We start from the raw sequence: 23,088 nt of genomic DNA, 5'->3' as shown, positions 1-23,088 counted from the left end.
GAGAGACTGAGGAGAAGTACGACCCTTGCTGAGTGTCGGGGTTGGCCTGCAGATACTGTTTCTGCCAAGGAAAGGAGAAGGACTTTGCTGTGTGCTGTGTCCCCTGCTTGAAGGAGATCTCAAAGGGCCTGAAGTGAGCTGGCCTCCTGTTCTGAAGTCTCAGGGGCACAAAGACTTCACCCGCAGTTCTCCTGAACTCTGCTACTGTGAGTTCTGACCTGCCAAGTGGTGCCTGTGCCACATTTTGGTCTCTGGACGTTGTTGCTGATGTTTGGGAGCTGGAAGCAAGAAGAAAGTCAAAGATCTACAGAAATCTATGCATCGTGGGATCGCGGCTGAAGAAGACCGACGCAGCGGCACTCGCCACCGCTGCTTCGATCACCACCGCATCCCCGATTTCCACACATTGTACCTGTGCAGCAAGTTCTTCTGACGCATCACCCGCAGACCGGAACAGTCACGAAGAATCGAGGCATCACTCCCCATTCAGACCAGATTCAACGCTACCCTACCTCTGCGTGCAGCGAAACTGTTGCATCACCTTCCCAAGGTCTCACGAGTGTCGCATCTCTTTGTTTTCCGACGCTGCGGCTGTTTGGCTTGTGAACTTTGATGCATCTACACGTACTTTGGTGAAAAGTCACGCATCCATAGCTTTCTTCGGTACAAGTTCTTGACACCTTTTGAAAGTCATATTTTTACCTGTGTATGTTGGATTTTTGTCGGTTTGGTCCTTGTTTAGTTTAGATAAAGATATTTTATTTTTCTAAACTGCTGTGGTGTCTATTTGTGGTGTTTTCACTTTGTTGCTGTGAGTGTTGGTACAGATACTTTACAGATTTTCTTTGGGATAAGCCTGTCTTCTTGTGCCAGGCTACCAAGGGGGTGATCAGGAGTTATCTAAAGCGTGTATCCCCCTTACCCTGACTACAAGCAAAGGTCCCTATTTGGAGAAAGGTACCTACCTCTGCCAACTAGATACCCCCATTACTAACACTACATGTTAATAGAAGTATGACTTTGTGGGGGTGGGGTGAGTGATAATCAGGGCTCTTGCATATAGACATGAGGTACTTTGAGCCCAAAGTAGGTCTTGGACACTCTGGACTCACTGGCGTGGAACCAATAGTGCTACTAATAAGGTTGGAATCCAATTAGGCCATTCACTGTAGAGGAGGCAGCGGGAAAATCCTTTTATTATCTGCTCAGCTGAGGGGGTAGGGTTCCTGCATTGGCTCGGGTGCAGGAACTTGGCAAGATGCTCATCAGAAGACTTATGCTGCCTTCTACATTCAGCATTATATCCCCAGGCCTCTGTGTGGTTATCCCCGACTGACTCAAGATAGCCTTGCTGTGGACCCGTCCTACAGAAAATGTAAGTGCTGACAGGTTCACCAATATGACCACCAATGTTACTTCTTGTGATAGCTGCACTGGCATAAATCCTCACCCTAATTCATGTCATAAATCAACCTGGAACATTCTTGGCAAAGAAAGGATATTTGACAGGTGTATCTGCCTGATGCCACGTAATCGATTTTGCTACCATTTTAGCACTCATTTGTAAGGAAGCCAAACCATTCCAGGCTGAAGGTGCTCATTAAGCAATGACTAACACAATCAGTCTGAGTATGTGGGTGTATTCGTGTCTTCTAACCTCTGTCAAGAAAGTGAACTGCTGACATTTTTAAGGGAATTTTGTTTAGTGATGGGAAAATACTGACAGAAAGGAATATAGTTTTATTACTTAAAGAACAGTAAAGGCAGAGGATAGATGCCTTCTTAAATGCTTTTTGAATACATGAGTTGTGATATGACAGGTCGGGTTGAGGGGCATTTTTGGATCTCTTAGAAAGTCATAGTTCTAAGAGTGCCATGCGTGGTGCATGTTAACAACTGCGATTGTCCCAATATTGGGATATCAGTGCATGATTCAATGCAGCTGGCGTCAGTCTAGAGTACTGGCAACCATACATAATGCTTTGCAAAATGAATAAGGATAACATAAGACATTCAAAAGACTCAGATTTTCTGGTTTTGCGAACTGTTAGACCTGACATTCTTAGTGTGATTTTCCCTCTAACGTTTTACCTTCGACCCTCTTGATTGCTAACTTCGTATTTGCTGGCTTTAAGATTCTGCGCACATTGCTACTGCTAACCAGTGCTAAAGTGCTCTCTTCCTAGAACATGATAGAATTGGCTTATTCTCAATTGACATATTTAGTTTACTTGTAAGTGCCTAGTAAAATGGCACTACCTATGCCCAGGGCCTGTAAATTAAATGCTACTAGTGGGCCTGCTTGTTTCACCCACCTAAGTAGCACTTTAATCATGTCTCGGGCCTGCTATTGCAGCTTGGTGTGCAGTTTTACACTGCTGTTTCAACCCGACAAAATATTCCCTTTGCTAGACCCAAATCTTCCTTTTTAATACATATAAGTCACCACTAGGGTAGGCCCTGGAAGACCCAGAGAGCAGGCTGCAATATATTTAATTAGGGCATGTACTCTCAAGTTTTACATGACCTGGTAGTGAAAAACTCTTAGATTTGTTTTTCAGTACTGCAAGGCCTACCTCTCCCATAGGATAACCATAGGGTTACATTGGGTTACCTTGTTGCATTTAATAAGCTGTAACTTCCAAATGGGAACAGGACCTCATTTATGTTTGTTATCTTTGGAATTGTAATGAAAAATCGTAACTTATCGTGAAGTCGGATTTAAAATTACAATTTTGAAAATGCTACTTTTAGAAGTTGGCATATTCTTGCCTTGGAAATTTGGTGCCTGCAGTCTGACTCTCGATCACATGACTGGGTGTAGTTGACAGCTGCTCTTGTGTATTCCTCCTAGACAGTCAAATGCAATAGGTGTGACTGGATGGGCCATTACTGTCAGAATGGAAGGGGGGAGCTGGACATGACCCATTTACACTTGAATAGGCTGTGTCCTGTCTGCACACAAATTACTGCATACCTCCCTGTAGTTAGTCTGGAGCCAGGGCAAGGAAGGCAGGACACCTGCGCACTTCAAAGGCTTGCCTCTAGAAGCTTCTCCCACTTCAAAGGCAGTAATGGGTATAAATATTGTATCTCAGATACCAACACTTCAGTACACCTCTGGACCTGTGCATACTCTGCCAGGAAGAAGGACTGTTGTGCTGCTGACATGACTACCACTCTGCTTGACTGCTGCTCTGAAAGACAGCAGGAATGCTATGCTGATTTGCTGCCCTCTTACCAGAGTGAGAAGGACTAGACCTGGACCTGTTGAACCCAAGATCCCAGAGGTGCTCTAAGTGCTGGTTGGCTGTCCTCCTGACATGAGCCTCGGGAATAGAAGGCTTCAACAAGGTCAACCCCAGCACCTGGCCATCTGTGAATCTACCCTGACAAGTGGTGCCACCCCAGACCCATGGAGGTGGGCCTAAGGTGCTATCCCTACTTAATTGGACCCCTAGAACCGATGCATCACCTATTCTGCACTGCGCAACCCTGAGCAGAACCAACACATCGCCTCTGGTGCATGAAATACCCCGTCGCAAAGATTCGCATTGCATCCTCATTAGAGCCACCATTGTGCAACACATTCTTGGTAAAGGCTCTTGTATCCCTTGTCAACAGTCTCAACAATATTCCGGACTCTCAGCTCCTCAGAACCAACATATAGCCCGACTGCACAACGGACCCTAAAAGCTGGACTTTGCATCGCAAGCTCTCATTGACGGGATCCTCAATGATGATTAAGGCTCCAGCACCGCAGCCTCGTCGCATCTTGGAACTGATGCATTGCATTGACTGACCTTGACCCCCACAGCGCTCAGCAGAATTTAAGGTACTTTGTTCAATGGGCCTAACTAGGTCCCTAGAGCGGGCACATGCTCCATTACAATTGGTCTGAACTTGTGACTTTGTCAAGACGCAACTAGATAATTAGAGTTGTTTTTTGGAGCTATTTTCACTGTAATCTTTAAACCTGCATGTCTTGGGTTTTACTGATTAGATTATTGTTGTTGTGGTCTTGTTTAATTTATTTTAAAAAATTATATTTTTCTAATCTGGTGCGGGATCCTTTTTGTGTAGTGTTTTCAAATTATTACAGTTTTCAGTGTTGCACAAATACTTTACACATTGCCTCTAAGTTAAGTCTGACTGCTCTGTGCCAAGCTACCCTCTGGTAGAACAGGCCAATTTAGGGTTGGCTTGTGCCTCAGCCTGACAAGGATTGTGGTTGCTGCTTTGCCAAGGCTCATACCCCAGTCAAGCAACAACCCATTGTTTTACAAGATGCATACACATTCATGAATTAATGAATCAATCTGGATTTAGGTGATGGTCCAGATTTGCATGGGGAGACTGTTCCAGGTCTTTGCTGTGATGTGGGAGAAGTAGCGTCCTCCACTTCTGTTTTGGTAGATGCATGGAGTATGGGCAAGTGAAAGGGAGGTGGAGCGTAGTTTTCTTGACAGTTCATGAAAATTCAGGCAGTCTTTAATGTACGCAGGTCCTTGGTTGTGTAAAGCCTGGTTTGTGTGGGTCAGCAGCTTGAATAGTCATCTCTTCTGTACGGGGAGCCAGTGGAGTTGCCTGAGGTGGGGTGTGATGTGGGTTTGCCGTGGAAGACTGAGAATGAGTCTGGCTGCAGCATTCAGTATGGTCTAAAGTCTCTGTTGGAGGTGTGCAGCGATTCCTATGCAAAGGGTGTTGCCATAGTACAGCTGGTGATGAGGCCCTGTGTCATGGTGTGTCTTTTGTGGAGAGGTAGCCATTTGAAAATCTTCACTAGCAGGTACAGAGTGAGGATGCAGTTGGAGGACATGGCGTTGATCTGTAATTTCATGGTGAGCTTGTTATCAATGATGATTCCGAGGTTTCTTGGGTGGACAGACAGAGTGGGGGCTGGTCCTAGGTCTGATGGCACCAGAAGTCAATCCATGTGATGCTGCTGTTGCCAAAGATCAGTACTTCTGTATTGTCTGTGTTCAGCTGCAGGGAGTTGTTCTTCATCCAGTCGGTGAAGCTTGTCATACATCTGTGGAAGTTGTTTCTTATGGTGGTTGGTCGTCGGTGAGTGAGAGTATGAGTTGGGTGTCCTCTGCATACAAATGTTTGTTGAGACCGTGGGATCTGAAGATGTTGGCCAGCAGGGCCATATATGTGTTGAAGAGTGTTGGGCTTAGGGATGAGCCCTGGGGTACACCGCAAGTGATCTTCTTGGGTTTGGAGATGAAAGGTCGGACCTGGATCCTCTGGCTTCTTCTGGTGATGAAGGAAGTGATCCATCTGAGCATGTATCCTTGAATGCCAATGTGTTGAAGTCTTTCGATTAGTGTGTGGTGGGATATGGTGTCAAAGGCCACCGAGAGGTAAAGGAGGATCTGTTATTTGTCCGTATTCGAGGAGAGTTCAGATTTCATCTGTGATTGCAATCAGGGAGGTTTCAGTGCTGTAATTGTTGTGGAAGCCGAATTGGGAGGCATTCAGTTAATGGTTCTGCTAGAGGTGTGTCATGAGTTGCTTGTTGATGATGTTTTCCAGTACCTTCGCTGGAAATGGGAGAAAAGAGATTGGCTGGTACTTTCTGAGTTTGCTGGGATCGGAAGAGGGTTTTTTGAGCAGTGGTCTTACTTCAGGGTGTTTCCAGGTGTCGAGAAATGTTGCAGTGGCTATAGAGGTGTTGAACAGTGTGGTGAGTTTCTGGCTAATCCTTTGGTTTCTGAGGTTAAAGATGTGGTGCGGGTGGGTAGTTCCTGAGTGAATGAATTTCATGGTGGAGGTGGTGTCCTAGAGAGGAGGTCCCAGGTGTTCAGTCCGCGATTTGTGTTGGGTGCAGTGGTGGTGTATCTGTCAAGGAAGTCTGCAGGTATGGGTTGGGGTTTGAAGTTTCTGTATATGGTTGTGATCTTGCCGGGGAAGAAGCAGGCGGGTTATGTAGCAAGCTCCTGTGAGGGTGTGATGTTGTTTTTGCTGGCTTCCGGGTTGGAGAGTTCCTTAATGATGTCGAAAGGTTCTTTGATGTTGTTGGTGGTGGTTTTGATGCGTGAAACTAGGGGTGTCTTCATTGTTGCCCTTTGTTGATGGTAGAGGTAGAATTAGGTCTTGAAGCCTGCCCTGTTGGAGGTGCCCTTGCTGGCACACCATCTCCTTATCAACTGTTTGCTGTCTATTTCACTGTTCTGAGTTCTTGGATGTACTAGCTGGCCTTTTTGGAGGATTTTCTCTGGATGTTGCTCTGGAGGGGGACAATGCTGTAGGCTCAATTGGTGATCCCGGCATTCAAGTTCTTCCCTCCCTGTTCGAGGTTAGTGGCGGTAGCAGGGTTGGAAGTGTTGATGGTATCCATCCATCCAGCTGGTCTCAGATATTTTGTTCCACCTCTGGTGGGGGGTACTGGTCATCTTGGGGGTGGCAGTGCGGGGTCTGGAGATGCTGAAGTGAATGACGGAGTGATTGGTTCATTTGTGTTCTGTGACATGGCTGTATTTGTCACAGTTGCTGGAGGTGCAAATGGGGTCCAGCCAGCAGTGTGTATAGGGTTCTTGATGACCTGGGTGGTGATGAGGTACCATATTTTGGTGGAATGCTTGCATAGTGAACGTGTGTTGAGGAGAAAGGAACCACTGATCTGGCAGACTAAAAGTCACACTATAGATGCACAGAAGAAGGACCTGTGCCTGGAAAAGTCATTTTGCAACAAAGTTTTCCCATGGTAAAAATATTTAAACTAAAAATGCACGTCTCAGCCCCTCTTAATTACTTCCCTTATTTCAGGTCTGTTTTTCTCTCTTTCTCTCACTCATACATTTATTTTTCTCAGCCTCTTTCTTTCTTGTGTTTATTGTTCAATCCCTTGGTCCTCTGTCTCACATCCTTCTCTCTTCACATCTTCCTCTACCTTCACCTTCACCTTCTCTCATTTCATTTTCTTCATTTACTCTCCCTTACTCACACTTTTCTCTAGTCTTCTTAATCTCTTTTCCGCACAATGTCCTCACATCTAATTTCTCTCTCATCATTTCCATTTTCTCTTGTTCGCCCTTCTCTCTCAGCTACCTGCTTTCATATATCTACCTTTATCCTGCATATTTCCCTGTTCACTTTTGATAGCAGATTAGATAATGATGGTATTGCACCACACTAAATTGGATCAAACTCTTAACTCCTCTCTGAGCTCCACTAAATCCTCCAGGATGGATCTTTAACTTGAACTGAGGCTGAAATTACAAATTCATTAACCTTGCATTGACATATTTTGCCCCACATTAACGGCAGAAAGAAGTAGATTGCTAACCATAAGCGTTTATTAACAAATTATTAAGGTTACAACCTCCAATCAACTCAATTAGGCATAAATAAATGTAATCCAAATAATTCAATTAGTAATGTGAATATTGTATTATTAAAGGCAATATATGCAAATCAAAGCAAAATCCAGTTTCTCTAAAGAAACCTCCCCAATGCTCAGCTAAGGTTGTCGGTGAGATGAAACTGGTGTCAGCAAATATAGCATCGGAAGAAGAACCGGATAAATGTTCTAAATAGAATGAGAAGGAAATGTACTTGCTCTCAAGAATGTCTCTATGAGTAGAAAAATAAGGAGCATTGATCTCATGAGGAGAAGAGAAAGAACATCCGCCTACAAAGGTGGACAGGGGTAAGTGATTGAAATAACTAAAAAGCTTCACAGTTAAAACATAAGTTCCATCCAAATTAAACATTCCTCAGGTTCCCGCTGGACAGGAGCTAATAAAAATCCAGTATTCTCTTCTTAATACTTGGTCTTGGCCTCCCTCTCATGGATAATACAATGCCAAATTCTTCTCTAATTTTGACCTTCACAATGTCTCACAAAGGAGTATTCACCTCCTCAGTTTCTCATGGCACGCAGCTGCTGAAATGACTAAGTAATTCAACTAATTGCTATTCTATAACCTTCTAGATGTAAGCTAACAGAATAATATTTCAACATGAGGACAGAGTGCCTCTCGTATCTGAAACAGTAAAAAGGTGTTATGCACAGCAAGCAGAAATACAGCATTTATTTCAAACATAAAGTAAGGCACCTGGGCCTTCCCGTGTTGATATTAATCTGCACATATGCTATCTAAAGTTAATCAAAATATTTGATTCAGATAGTCTGTTAAACCTAAGAACCTGAAATGTGTTTTCCCTCAAAGACCATGAAAAGATAGGTCACAAAGGTCCGAGCTGCCACGATTTGCCAATGAAGGCCCCTTTCTTTTAGTATGTGACTACTTTTTTTATAGTTTAGGTCCACTTTTGTGTTGCCCAGGCCTATTTTATGTCCCAGTCTGACACTCAGGAGTTTTAGTGAGATCAGAGGGTGGGAGTTCATGCCAGTGAGATGAGTACATAAGATGAGGATTATGAAGACAGAGGGGAACATCTGAGTGGGAAAAGTGGGCAAAGATGGTGAGGCTAATAGATGTGTCATCGGGAGTAATTACATTTAAGACTGATTTTCATATGGCTGGGTCTAAACTGGAATGGTGTGGCATGTAAAAAAACGATGGATTTAACTCAGATATGTGACTGGGGGTGAATGTGTGATTGGTTCACCAATCTGTCCATCATCTGTTTGTTGTGCATTTGTCGTCCTAAGTGGGAAGGGTATCCTAGACATGGGGCCCTTGCTTGCTACGCCACAAGATTTCAGCTAACCTGGCTGATGGGGGATAACACCCTGAAACCGGTCCCAGGATGCTTGTCTCTGGTCCAGGAAGGATGGTTCCCATGAGGAGCAGGGCCAAGACTGATTTGCATATGGCTGGGTCTGAACTGGAATGGTGTGGCGTGCAAAAAACGATGGATTTAATCCAGATCTCTTAATGGGGTGAATGTGTGATTGGTTCAGCATTCTGTCCATCTGTTCTTTTTGCATTTGTCGTCCTAAGTGGGAAGGGTATGCCCAGATGTGGGTCCCATGCTCACTAAACCACTGGATTCAAGCTAGCCTGGCTGATGAAGGGTGATGCCCTAAAACCGGTCCCAGGATGCTTGTTTCCGGTCCAGGGAGGATCTGGCTTGGCAGTTCGGGCTGGACTGTTCCCACTAGGAACAGGGTCAAGACTGATTTGCATATGGCTGGGTCCAAATTTGGTGGTGTGATGAGCAAAAGAATGATGGATTAAGCTCAGATCTTTGTGACAGGGGGGTGAATGTTTGCGTTGTCCAGCATTCCGTCCATCAATTGTTTCTTTTGTATAGTAGTGTTTCAGGTCATGCCTCTTTCTTTCAACAGTCTACACTTTCTGATTCTTTCTCTTACTTTTGCATTTGTGTCCTTAGCTTTTCCTGTTGCCACTGTTTTCCTACCTCATTCTTTCTCCCTTTCACTCTTTTGCTTTGGGCCAAAGTCTTATGATGAAATATATGTCCCATTTTGCGAAAACAAGTGCAGGTGTGCACCACCTGCAACAACAAGCACAAATTAAGCCCTGGCGTTCACTTTCTGCGTGCACCATGCAATCCCAACTTTGGTACTACGCCTGCTCAAATTTATGAGAGCTCTCCCGGATTCCTGTGTTTGACTTGTTGAGAACAACCTGTGTGTTTAGCGAGAGTAAGTACATGCATCAAAATAAAAAAATAAAAAATAATGAAGAGAGAGCTGTAAGCGCTGGATACTTGACAGTAAATGCTTTAACCACAAATTTACTGAGATTGAATTACTGCTCAGTTTTGCAGCTCGGGAGCACACAACCACAAATTCAGAGGCAGCCTAGCACCGAGGTTGGATACGAGTTCCTTCCTTCCTGCAAGAATTCGACAGCATGCTCTTGGTTGCTATGGAAACTGGTAATCCTTAACATTTAGAAAATAAACTGCAGCAGCGTTTTTTTTTAAGCAAAGTGCTGCTTAGGAGCGTGATTTCGGTACAAAGCAGTCTGCCTTGATCGAAGGCGTACAATTAATAATGAGGGACAGCAAGTGGAGGCAGAAAGGATGCTCCCTCTCCAGGAAATCTGGCAAGCACGTCACTTTCCGGAAACGTCACAGTATATAGCTGTCAACAGGTCCGGACTCGCGAGTGAGAGTTCCAGCCAAGCCCCTTTTTGACCACCAAAATATCTGAGTCTACTGGGACCATTGGTTACTGTCGCATATTATAAGCATGGGCCTACATTACCTCCTCTGTCTTTCTTGATCCAGTCCTTAGAAGTTGAGGCCTCACCTCTGTCCACAGACAGTTCTTTACCTACCCAAGTACACTAACACCAAAAATCAAATACATGACAAATCTGAAAGATGCCTAATGTAGGCCACACTCCTGATGATGGAACTAAAAGGCAAATAACTACTATCTCACATGACTGTTTTTCCTGGATGGACGTACCTTACTCGCTTGTAAGTGGATGGAAGTAATTATGTTCTCTCATTTGCTTATTTTTAATTTAATATGCCTTTTGTTGGATGTCAGGCCTGCTACAGCGCTTTACTCATCACAAACTTATACTGTTGTTAGACCGGATGGCTGTGCATGAGCCTGCTTTTAAGGCAGGTAAGTAGTAATACCTTACGTATGTTATCCCAGTGCCAGGAAATCTGTTTCAGCAATCACGAATATCTACCAAACAATTTTCTATGCCCCACCCCCCACCCCCAAGAACGTTACTGTCAGCCAATACCCCCCTGGCCAGAATCCCTAGGATTCACCACACCAGAACTGGGGGAAAGTCCATCTCTTTTTTTAGGGTCATCAGCATGGAACAAACTTCCTCTTGAGTTATGAGCAATTGATGCAATCCCATTGTTTAAGGAAAAACTGAAAACGTGGCTCTTTAAACAGGAATAATTGGCTTATTTGCACTCGGTATCAATGGTCCTGTTTGCAGAGTGCGGGACACTCTTTGAGTAACGGTGTACTATACAAGTTGCCTTTAAGTCATTCATTCACTTGTGATTTTGATTGATATCAGTTTTATAAAGCTCAAACAATTACCCTGAGGCGTCTCTGCGCTAAACATGAGTCTGCGTCAAAATGGTGCCCCTACCCGAAGTTGGTGTAATGAAGAGAAATACCTTTTTTCTCCCTGTTACTTCCTCTTATTTTGCAGCACACATACAAAGAGGAATAAGCCTCAAAGGCTATATTTTGGGCAGCACGGTATCTCTTCCTGCACAAAAATTGTCCTGACCACAACGCAGGCACCCTTACAACATGACGCAAGTGTGCCTGTGTTGACTCAAGCCAGGAGCAAGTATGTCAGTGTTCAGAGAGAGCAGAACAGTGTCATCTTTGTAAATATGGCCCAATTCTGCTCAATTTCTTTCATGCAATGAAACAAAGAAACGTCCCTTGCTGTGATGCATTGTGTGACATCTTAGTAGATCCAGAACCCGTTTTCTAAAGAAATAGACTGAAAGAGGAAAGACTTGTTGGTCTTGGAGGAACACTCGTCCTGGAGATCCACGGTGATTGAAGGTGAAATAAATCCAATGCTAACCACAAGCATCAAAAGCTCCCTCTTGCTGACTCTCAAGTGCTTGAAGTAGGAGAGAATGCAGCTGATAGCGGTGCAAATCTTCCTTCATTCGCAGCTGATGGTGCTGCGAATCTTCCTTCCTTGTAATAGGGCAAGGGCCTTATTACAAAGAAGATTGACAGTGCTAATGCTTCTTCCCTACAGGCCACGATATCTATATTGAATTAATGAGGTAAGAAGGCAGTCACATATCTGTAGAGGAACTCAGAAAAGAGTGGGACATTAGACTGTGCCACATTGAAAGTGCAGATTGGGAAATACTACAACGTATTAGAAAGAACTTAGGGGCATATTGACAAGGGCTTTATCCCCGCTTTTTTGGCTTAAAAAGCCCAAAAAGCGGAGATAAAACTATCACCCTATTTACAAGAGGGTGCTAACATGCATAATCGCATGTTAGCACCCTTTTTCCCAACGCCCCCTTTGCATCTCTAATGAGATGCAAAGTGGGCGTTACTGGGCGTACCCTGGATAGACAACCTTGCAAATATCGCTGATGTTCGCATCGCAATATTCACAAGGCTGCCCCAGTATTTTAGCACACAATCGTTTTTGGAGAAAACTGCAGCTTTCTCCAAAAACTAATGTCTGCTAAAATGCAGACTTACAGATCCCTTACATCGGGGTGGATTATGCTGATACGACCCTGAGGGTTGTATCAGCTAGATTATCGCCGTTTTGCAGGGAACATCGCTGGAAAACCAGCGACGTTCTCTGCAAAACGGCGAAAGTCTCGTTATCTCTGGAATTTTTATTGCCCTGGAGAAACACGTGTTGTTAATAACGCGCTACTAGGGCGATAAATTCCAGGGATAGCCTGTGATAATAAAATTATAGCTAAGCACGACCAGCGATAATTATCGCTGGCCGTTGATAATATGCCCCTGAGCTTTTCCTGATGCAATGCTAGGTGAGAAAGAAGAGGATTTCTTTCAAAAATAGCATTGAAAAGAATATGAAATGCTTCCTCTCCATAATGTAGTTTTTAAAACTTTGTCAAGGGACTGGAAACGATTCCTTTCCAGAACATACCGTTTTTAGGGGATAATGACTATATGCCGATACTGTCAAGGAATAGTAAATAAAGTTCCTTTCAGATATGTTATTCAACTTCCTGTGCACAACAGAGCCGTATCTTATCCATCGGTATGCAGGTAGATATGAATGTATTCATGTACAGTAAACATTTCACAGAAATCTCTGCTTAGGCATTTGCCTCTTACTAGGACAAACCAATCTGGTCCTCAGCTTGGAAAGAACACTGAAAGTTGATGACAACAATAAGCCCATTCTTCAGAGGATGTAACATAGGCCCCTGGAGTGTTTTCGGTCCTCCTCCCACTTCCAAAGCTGAAAATAAGCCCTGGTGGGAGACCGGCTCACAAAACCCAGAGACAGTCCACCTCTACTCTCCCCCACCCACAACAAAATCATGATTATCCTGCTGTGTGGCATTTTGGAGACAGACCAGTGGGTGGTTGTCTGCAGAAGTTTTTTTGGCTTGTGGGACGCTTCAATATTTGACCTCTGGGTTTATACTAATGTCCTTCAAACATACAAGATTCCATTCCTGGAGTCCCTTCCAGAATGCTGACGTTCCACACTTGGCCATCAATGCCCTCTGCACTGCAAAGCTGTCCTGCAGGGGACACATGATCTTTGTCAAAAGTTCCAGTTCCCCCAGTTCTAAGAGAGGAGCAGTAACTCGACTGCTGTTCAATCCTGTTTTAGTACAAAAGCAGATAGAGGAAGTTGGCCCATTTCTAGACTTGAAGGACCTCAGTGCTTATATACCTCATGTGCCATTCGGGATGGTAACACACCATTCCATCCTTCCTCAGGATGTATATTTGCTTGTCCCACTGAATCCAGATTCACAGAGATTCCTCTGTTGTTGCATCATCAAGCAGCATTGTCAGTTCACAGTTTTGCAATTTTGCTTCGCATCAGCGGCTAAGGTATTTACAAACATCTTGGCTCCTGGGTAGCCATTTTGCATTGTAAAGGTATACTTGTTTCTGCCTATTGATGATTGGTTAACATTTTCCTCCTCTTTTTCTAAGGAAACCAAAAATGTGCTGGAGGCCTATCAAATGATCCATTGAAATGGGTGGATAATCATCTGGAATGTGTCACATCTGAGGTCTTCTATATGCCTCTGATTCATCAGGGAAGTGCCTCATATTAAACTGGAGGATGGCTGCCTTCCCCATTGTAGGAAGGATAAACTGATATCCCTCTTAAGCTCTATTTTGGACAAAGTTCAAGCACCTCCCAGAGATTCATTGAGAGTGCAAGCAGAGATGCCAGTGCCCCCTCAGATTTATCAGTCCCTCCATTGGTGGTCTCAACCAGTGAACTTAGACAAAAGAGTGTCCCTTTCCCTTGATTTCCCCAAGATCTTAACAACGGACACCAGCAGCAAATGCTGGTGCGCAGTCCTCAGAACTACTATTTAGAGATTGCCGTCCCCAGAGGAGAGTCTAAAATCATCTAATTGGAGGGAAATGGTGGCCACACTGTGAGCCTTGTTAAACTTCCAGATGAGTCTTGATGGTAAGTTGGGCTGTGTAAGAATGGATAGCCATGTGACTCTTCTTACATGAATTGAAAGCGGAGCCTCAGGAATATACCCTAACCCATGAAATTTTTTTCTTACCTGAATCTAGTGATGGAAAATGGGCCTGTTGACACCTGATCCAGGTTATGCAAACCTCAGCCATGATGAGATAGTGTCCTGGTTTGTTCCAGGAAACTGTGACTCGGTTTGGTCACCCAGGGCTTGACCGCTTTGCTTCAGAGTCCGACATGCTTCTTCCTTTTCTCTCTAATCCCATCTCCACAGCCTGGGAGTGGAGGCCGTATCCCCAACTATGAGAAGCTGGGCTTTTGGTTGAAGGGGGTGAACACCTACTGAAGCAACAACCACAATCCTTTTTGGGGTTAAACACAAAAAGTCACCCAATTAACCTGTGCTTAACCCTCTGGTAGCTTGGCACAAAGCAGTCAGGCTTAACTTAGAGACATTGTGTAAAGTATTTATGTAGCCCACATTCAGTAATAAAGGGAGACCACAACACAAGGAAAACCCCCACACCAATTAAAAAATAGAGTAAAATTGCATACATTATTTGACAGCAAAACAACAAAAATCCAATCAGTGAAACCAGAGATCTGCAATTTCAAAGATTTAGGGCAAGTAGAGCACCTCAAAGCACAAAGTGCCACTCATAATTTACTGGTTGTGCGAGACTGGTTAAAAGTCAAAAGTTCAAACCAACCTCGATGGAGCACGGGCAGGACACAGAGAGTTATTTAGCCGCGCTGAAGAAGTTACCGTCTCAAAGTCTGGTGCAAAGAGAGTCCAGTTTGAAGTAGAGGAGGCTTCTAGGAGCAAGGATAGCATTGCAGATAGTTGTCACTGTAGTGCAAAGATCCTGTTGGGTGTCACAGACATTCATTGATGGAGATTCATGTTGGCGGTCAATGTGGGCTGTCGATGCTGTAGCTTTAAGTGCAGATCATGTATTACCGGGCAACGCTGGCGTTTGCTCTAGCGCAAAGAATCAGGTTCACAGGAGGTTTGCAATGGAGATTGATATGGGATGCACGGTTTTGGTGCAAATGGTTAAGTTCGCAGTTGTGAAGAGCCCATAACTGCAGGATTTATTCTTTGTACTCAGAGGAGTGCACTCGGATGCCAACCAAGGACCCAGGACCTCAGGAGGAACCACTTAAGGATCAGGGACTCGCTATTGCTGCGGTCAGCTTGGCTCAGGCAGGTCAAGTTGCAGTCCAGGCAGGTTCAGTTGCAACAGGTAATGTAAATGTAAATGTATTTCGATTTATATAGCGCACTAATCACCCAGGGGTCTCAAGGCGCTTGCTTAGGGAACCCGTCCTGGTATTCCCCTGTGAGATACCCCGACAGGGTATTCACAAGGTGAAAGCCAGGCATCCCGCCGCGAGGGGCCGTAGTGGAGATTAAGCAAGCTATTGCCCAGAGTCGCAGAGTGTGACCCCGTGAGTCGAGTAGGCACCGGAGCGAGAATTGTCGAGTCTGTGGAATTTTTGAGCCCGAGACCCACCGAGGCGGGGAATCGAACCCTGGTCCACGGCTGATTTCAGCTTCCGGGTCTGACGCCTCTAACCACTGAGCCACGCTTCTCCACTAGGTCAGGTGGGCAGTTGCAGGAAAGCCACTGCAGCTCGTTATGTTACTGTAGCTCTGACCAGGAGGTCTGTCAGCTGACCTTTGAAGTCACTTCAGGTAGCTAGATCTATTCCTCCTTCTCAGACAGCACAGAAGGCCTCCAACAGCTGGGCGGATCTCTTGCAGGAGGGCACTCCTTCTTCTGTAGAATCAACAGGTCCAGGAGTGTACTGAAGAGTTGGTCTGAGGTTCCACTATTTATACCTGGGGTCAGTTTTGAAGTAGGATTAACGCCTGAACTTCCATCCACATCTGGCTCTGGAATTTCCTTCCTTCCTCCCTTCCCTTGTCCCAGAATATATGGGCCACTGAAGGCTGTTGTAAAGTTATTTGTGCGTGTGCTGATGAGGCTCCTTGAAGTGCAAATGTGGTAGGTGACAGATCCGCCCCTCCCATCAGGTCAGGATGACATATCCTACTAACGCCCAGTCACCCTTTGTGATATTGTCCGGAGGTATACACAAAGGCCAACTGCCAACTAAACCTAGTCATGTGACCCAGGATGAGGGCTGCAGGCACCACACTGTTTGGACAAGAAATGGCAATTTTCTAAAAGTGGCATTTTTAGAACTGTGACTTAAAATCTGACTTCACCACTAATGAGGATTTTAAATTACATTTCTTTTGAGTGTAAACATTACATTTCTTCCTACTCCCAATCAAAACTTAGCACTTACCAAAAATAATAAGATAATCCAATGTTATCCTATGGGAGAGATAGGCCCTGCAGTAATAAAAAATGCTTTTAAGAGTTTTTCCCTACCAGGACATGTAAAACTTAAAAGTACATGTGCACATTTTTAAATATACTGCACCCTGCCCATGGGCTGGCAAGTGCCTACCCTAGGGGTGACATATGTATTAAAAAGGAACGTTTAGGACTGGTAAAAGTTGTATGTTGCCAGGTCGAAATGGCAGTTTAAAACTACACACAGGCTGCAATAGCAGACCTGAGACATGTTTAAAAAGGCTACTTAAGTGGGTGGCACAATAAGCATTGCATGCCAACTAGCACATTTATTGTACAGTCACTGGGTACATGTAGGACTATTTTCCTAGGGATGTATAAGTAAATTAAAAGAGAGAGCACAAGCTTTTTAGCACTGGGTAGCAGTGGTAAAGTGCACAGAGTCCTATGGCCAACCAAAACAAATTGGTCTAACACTCATAAATCCTCATGCTACAAAAGGAAATTGAAGATGAGAAAGTTCGGGACTCGCTAATGGTACCTTGTTGGTTGTTGGTTGTTGTTGGGCTAGAGGTCCCTGGTGTCCGTTGATAGTCCAGTTGGCAGTTCAGTCTCATTGAATATTTGCAATTGTCCATCTCTGTTACCGGCTCCAGTTTTGTCTGCATGAGCTCTCAAGCCTCTCCTATTATGACCTGGAGCTCGAGAGGCTAGTTTTCGAGCCTCATTTTTCATTTTCACATTTTGAAACTTTAAAAATAAACTTTTATCAAAGAATCCATTATGTATTCTTTCAATTTCCGAGCTATTTAATGCTTAAACCCTAAGGAATGCATGCACATTGTTTTTTTTTCAACTGTTTCATGTTTTTCCTCGGTACTTTAAGATACACTAGGATTTTTGAGAGTTGTTTGATGGGAGTGTAGGAAGATGGCTCTCTCTATAGTATGCTAAAAAGTAGTACACTGTGCACAGAGACCAGAGAATCGCTAAATGGTACACAGAAGTAAAAGCAGATCATTGCAATGCTCTTTCTGTTGTATGGTGGGCCAACAGTTAGCCTTATCAGAGGGCAGTGCCTAGCATATGTTGTACTCTCAGAGGCAATGAATGAGATACGCTCAAGAATAAATCCAACACCAATTTGTAAAAATAAAGTTGATTTTTATGTATTTTTTAAGACCAAGAACACAGTTAAGGTAAGTACTTTTGTAGATTTTTCAAAGTTTGGAAAATATATCACTTTTGTGCACAATTACACACCATACGAATCAATGGGGGGAAAAAAGGAAAAATGCTTATAAAATCATGCAATGCTTTCACAAAGTTCCATTTTTCATTTTAGGTTGCTGTCTGGACCAGATCCAAAGTTCCAGCAGGAGACATTCAGGAGTGTCCCGTATCGGGTGGGAGTAGAGTGCTGAGGGTCTGGGAAACTGGAGCGCAAAGAAGAAAGGGACCACCTGAAAATGCACTGCACAGGTGGACTTACAGGTAAGCCGGTGGGTCTTCCTGGAGGGAAGAGGTTGCAAGGACCTGGGATCATGGGAGCAGAACTGGTTAGTCGGAGCTGAAAACGGTGGGGCTGGGTACTGAGTGAAAAGGTCAGCCAGGCGTAGTGCATCTTTAGGGTTCCTCGTGGTCAGGAGCAGGAGTTTTGTAGGGGTGAGCTTGGGAAAGCTGGGCTACTCAGGAAGTGGGTCTCAGGTGTCTTGACGTCCCTTGATGGGTGCTTGCTTCTGGTGCTATGCACTCTTCTTCTTGGTTTTTTACTTTTGGGAGTCCGGTACCCCGGGTATTGGTACTCCACTGCTCTGGTAGGTCCTGATGTCTCCAAACATGGTGGAGACCCTCCGGAGCTGTTGTACCTCTTCTTGCTTTGGTGCTGCATCGAGGTTGACAGGAGCAGCAAGTTGACAAACTGTACTTCATGGGATAGGTGCTTGCGGTGTGCAGGGATTGATACCTTCACTCCAAGGGAGCTTCTTGTTGATTTCTCAAAGGTGGTAGGTGCTCTGGATTTCTTGGAGGCCTTGCAGGTTCAGGACAATCCAGAAGGCAGTGATTGTGGAGTCCTTGCAGTAGCTGACAGGGTTTTGCACCTTTTTCTTCTGCAGCAGGGCTTCAGTTTTCACGCAGCAGGTCTTCTTATTCATGGTCTTCTTCGGTCAGATGAATCTGAGGTTTAGGTCTTGGGAACCACCAAAATACTGAATTTAGGGGTGTTACAAGGGGAGACAGGTAGTACCCAAAGGGCTACTTAACTTTAGGCTGTCTACACACTCTATTGACCGCTTCCTGAAGGAATATTCACTACCCTAGCCCTGATTTGAGGTTTTCTCACATATTCATGATGGTGAAATTTCAGGAGAGGGGTTCACCCCGCCTGACCCACCTTAGGGGTGGTGCAGCCGAGGGGGGATCCTCCTCCTCATCTAATGAATTTTACAACCTTTCCTCCTACCAAACGTGGAGCGGAAAAGGGGGCTTGGCCTCCCTCCCTATCTGGATGTTACAGGTTTCAATTTTAAAGGTGGCATTGCCTTTGAAGCTTCCCACCCGGGAAGGCCATCCTGCCCTGGAGGAGGCGTGTACCCCCCCACCCAAAGCAGGTATTGTTTCTGTCCTCTGAGAGTGCTGGCTCTCACCCCAAGTGGTAAGAAACATGTCAGGTGGTTGCAGGCTGGTGACAAGGCCCAGAGACCTCACTAGTGTTTGGTTAGGTTTCATGGAACTCCCTAAAAGGGTCCCCTGTGTGAATGTATTAATAAATCCAACAATGGCATCAGTGAGGATTTATTAAGACAAGATGTTTGGTTCCAAACTTCTTAGAATTCATTAAGCCATCACGGAGCTAGGATACTCATGTTGACAAGTATCCGGCCCACGTACTCTTTTTGGATATCCTGCTCACGTGGAGAAGTGTGGCTCACTGGTTAGAGGAGGCAGACCCGGACGCTGAGATCAGACCCGGGACCAGGGTTCAATTCCCGATGCAGCAGGGTCTTGAGCCCAAAATGTCCACGGACTCGGTAATTCTCGCTTCGGTGCCTACTTGAATCACAGGTTCACACTCTGCAACTCTGGGCAATAGCTTGCTTAATCTCCACTACGGCCCCCCGCGGCGGGATGCCTGGCTTTCACCTTGGGGATACCCAGTAGGGGCTATCTCACAGGGAAAAACCAGGACAGGTTCCCAATGCAAAGCGCTTTGAGACCTGGCGGTGATATTGCGCTATATAAAAACCCATCCATCCATCCATCCATCCACTTACAAAATCACAGAATGGATTAGACATTTTAGGGGCATATCTGCTCATGCTGATATGCCCACAAATAGGATATAGTGCACCCTGCCTTAGGCTGAAGGCCGGCAGTACGGGTGACTTTCCTATATCTTATGCAGTGTATGGGTAGCATGCACACAGGGCTGTGTACCTTGTCGACTCTTTGGATTTTCCTTCACCAAGACATGCAGCCGGCAATGACAGTGTGCATAGCCTTGGTGAGGGGCCCCTGGTGTGGCACAACCGGTGCTTGCAGTTCAAAATTACATCAGGCTAAAGTGTGGGTTAACCATGCAAAAAGAGGCACTTTCCAACAGGGAGGATTTGTTGTTACTCTGCAAACAGGCCTGTTGAAATGGATTGCGTTTTCACCCGGTGTCGAGTAAAAATGACATGCTGCACACTTGTGCCATAAACTAGGGCCTCATCTGGGAGGAACGTAAGAACAACCCCAGTCCATGCCATTCCAGCACTTTTATTTGCTATGGTATTCCACAATTCACTTTTAGACCTTGAATGAAAAGTTGGGAACTTTGTTTCCACAAGGGTAAGTGTTGACTCCTGGGCAATGAAAAGCTAAACCCACCCCTGCTGCCAACAGTGACGCGCCATGTAGCTTGAAATCATGGCTGAAACTGTCACTGTACTCACGAGTCACTGACATAATATCGAATTCACAAATATAGAATTACCAAAATATCGAAGAAAAAAATACAGAATGCAAAAATATCGAATTCCTATCTACAAACAGGTAAGTACAGAAATATCGAATCAAAAATATAGTTTTAAAAAATATAGTTAGTCAAAATATCGAACTTTTTAAAAAGTCTTAAAAGTAATTTAAAATTAATGAAATAATAAATATAACATTTACTATTACCACTCCAGTGAGTGCAACAGTAGGGAAAGCGTTGGATAGCGTAGGGGTAAAAATACTATTCCCACCCCAGAGAGTGCAACAATAGGGAAAGCGTTGGATAGCGTAGGGGTACAAATTACTATTACCACTCCAGAGAGTGCAACAGTAGGGAAAGCGTTGGATAGCGTAGGGGTAAAAATTACTATTCCCACTCCAGAGAGTGCAACAGTAGGGAAAGCGTTGGATAGTGTAGGGGTAAACATTACTATTCAATATTAAATTACTTACCTTCAATTCGATATTATTCACCACTATATTCTGTCCTTTCGATATTTTGTCCATTCTATATTTTTAATTCGATATTTTGGTAATTCTATATTTTGTCTTGTTACCGTACTCACACAAGGGAATGGCTATTGCATGGGCACTCAAAAACATTTTCCCTGGGCTAAACAATGTGTTCTGTTATGTAACCAAGGTTTGTATTGATGCCTGCAGGGTAGTGGACAGAGGTTTGGGGAGGGGGAAGGTGTTGGCTGAAAGGTTGGCATAGGGGAAGTGAAGCATATACATCTAGTGGCTGAATTGCACAATGTTAAACCATAAAACCTGGAATTAGTATCGACTTCCCCACTTAACCAAATTGTGTGTTCCTATGCAATCATTTTATTTCACTTCCCCAACCTTTTTCTTCATTATCACACATAAGAGGACCTCACAATACATGAATTCTATGTCAGGACCGGAGGCAAGGATTATGCTGTAACTTTCTTTTTTCCTCCTTCCAGCAGTCTTTAACTTTTAACTTTTATAACAAAAAACTAGTGATGGACAAAGTGTCCTGCAGTGTGCTGTTGAAAATGGACAATATCTCGGCAGTTCGTTACATCAGCCATCGAGGGCGTGTGAAATCCAAAGCATTAGCTGATTTGGCCAAGGACTTTTGGACGTTTTGCCTTTCAGCAACATCTCAGTAAAGGCGGAATACCTCCCGGGAGCTTCCAGCGTGGTAGCAGATTGGTGCTCCAGGCGTTGGTCGAACATGAGTTTGTGGCAGCTGCACCCACAGACATTTCAGAGACTGCACAACAAGTGGGGCCCATTTTCAGTAGATCTTTTTGCGTCCCAGTTAGATCGCCAGCTACTGAAATTCTTTAGCTGGAAGACAGACCCTCTTGTGTCCGAGAGGGACGTTTTTCTCCAGAACTGGTCTACGGAAGCAGGATAAGCCTTCCCCCGTTCACGATGATAATGAGACTTATGACACATATCCTCAGGCAACAGGCAAAGGTGGTGTTGATCACACCGTATTGGAGGTCTCAAGTGTGGTTTCCAGTTCTTCTGTAACTTCCTGGGATTCTCCAATCCTTCTACCCCGCAATCCTCTCCTTCTGAGGTATCTCCGGGGCAATCCAACAAGGGAGAATGCCACTAGTGGCCTGGCGGATTTCAGGCATCGCTGGAGAGTCTCTGGCCTTTTGAATGAGGCTCAAAAGATGCTGGGAGCAGTGTGGGCGGACAGCACAAATAAAAGATATAGATCAGCTTGGTTAAGATGGGTCAGTTGGTGTGTTCGGAATGATCAGGATCCCATGGGGTGCAAAGTGGTAGCCGTTATGAACTTCTTGGCATCCTTCGTGGCCCAGGAACTGGTATACCACACGGTTAACTCCTACAGGTCAGTGATTTCATCTGGCCATACACCAATCCAGGGTCAGCCACTTGGGGAATACTCAATGGTCTGTAAGTTGATGAGGGGTATCCACCTCACGCTCCTAACAGAACACAGATATTCATCGCTTTGGAAGGTTAATAAGGTGTTGCACTTGTTCCAATCTTGGCAACCCAATAAGTACTTGTCCTGTAAAGAGCTATCGGCGAAGCTGGCGATGCTTTTGTGCCTGGTTTCTTGCCAAAGAGTGTCGGACCTTAGGGCACTGGACATTTCAGTACGAGGTTTCACTCCACAGAGAGTTACACTCCATATTGTTCACAGGACTAAGTCAGACTCCAGAGTGATATCTTATCCGGCTTTTGATAGTTCCCCTAAGCTGTGTGTGGTTCGATGCCTCAAAGAGTACGAGAGTATGACGGAGGAGACTCGCCTCCCCTGGGGAGCTCAAGAAAGAGGAGTTGTCACAGGAAGCACACGCCCTAGGGGATAGTGGAGACTGTCTATTGGTGGACTGTGCATGACCTCACTGAAGCACCATGGGAGTTCTAGTTTTTTTTTAATAAAAGTTAAAAGTTAAAGACTGCCGGAAGGAAAAGTTACAGACTGCTGAAAGGAGGAATAAAGAAAGTTACAACATAATTCTTGCCTCCGTGTCCTTAATAGAATTGACTTTCCGTCATACTTACTAGGACATTTTTCATTCTAGATGTGTTCTTTACAAAACCTTCTCCTGTGTTTGATTTAGTAAACTATAATATTGTTCATGTATATTAGAACCGCAGGTGACCCAAAGAGTGGACATTACAACTGACTTGCATCTTAGTTTACTATTGGCATTGTTGTCAAGGCGAAGGGCAGA

The sequence above is a fragment of the Lissotriton helveticus genome, chromosome 1_1 (genome assembly GCF_964261635.1).
Source record: "Lissotriton helveticus chromosome 1_1, aLisHel1.1, whole genome shotgun sequence".
Lineage (NCBI taxonomy): Eukaryota > Metazoa > Chordata > Amphibia > Caudata > Salamandridae > Lissotriton > Lissotriton helveticus.
Note: the sequence above shows the minus strand (reverse complement) of the source record.